Source organism: Microtus pennsylvanicus, chromosome 13 (assembly GCF_037038515.1).
Source record: "Microtus pennsylvanicus isolate mMicPen1 chromosome 13, mMicPen1.hap1, whole genome shotgun sequence".
Taxonomy (NCBI): Eukaryota; Metazoa; Chordata; class Mammalia; order Rodentia; family Cricetidae; genus Microtus; species Microtus pennsylvanicus.
In genome coordinates this window covers 83,273,103-83,274,009 of record NC_134591.1, presented here as the reverse complement: position 1 = coordinate 83,274,009, position 907 = coordinate 83,273,103, and positions in this window count along the sequence as shown.

Genomic DNA, 907 nt, shown 5'->3' with positions numbered 1-907 from the left:
CTCGGGCGCCCGCTGATGACGTGAACGGAGGCGGTCGGAAGTGACGCACACGGAGCTCAGGGTCAGCGAGCATCTGGCACCGCTCTTGGGTGTCACTAGTGGAGGGTGTGACTCGGGACGACCCGCCCTGGCCTTGTTTAGCTGTGTGGCCGCGGAGAAACAGAGCCAAGCCTCCCTCACCGCCACGACAGCCGGCAGGACTCGGTAGCATCGGCTACATGATCTTCCACAACCCAGGCGTTTGTTTCTCTCAAACTTACACGAGGCCCTTTGGCTTGGGCCAAGCCGTGCTAGGTCACTAAAAGTGGAATCCCGTTAGAGGGTCAAACCATCAAATGGAAAAGTCTTTCCGTTCTACCCAGGATTCAGGAAGCCGAATTCACAGGGCTAGTTACATGATGAGGAAGCTCCGCGTTCAAGAACACAACATTGAAACGAATCCAGTTTCCTCAGCCAACCTCTTCTGTGTGGGCCTACTGAAGTGACTGGGTGTTTGTTATTTTCTCTGAGACGGGGTTCACTATGTCGACCTGGCCTCGAGCTTAGAGAGAGCCTCTTGTGTGTACCACCATCTTCTTTGTTTTTGTTTTCTGTTCATTCTAATTGCAGAACTACAAAGTTAAGATCTCCGAAATTGTAATTTTGTCTTGGTATGCTGAAGCAGGGCGGGTAGAGCTTGACAGTGAGGTTTTAAAGCTGATACTATGGCAGTGTTTCTCAGTGTGTTTAAACGAACTGGAGATCTTGAAGGAACCCTACGATTCCACAAAAGGCTTATCAGAGCTTATGAAACAGAGCAGAAATGAAAATTGCTTCTGCATGCCTTTGTCAGGCTATCTGTGGGTTTTGGGGGAAAAATAGCCAAGTATGGTGGTGGTGGTGCTCACCTTTCCTTCCAGCATTCTGG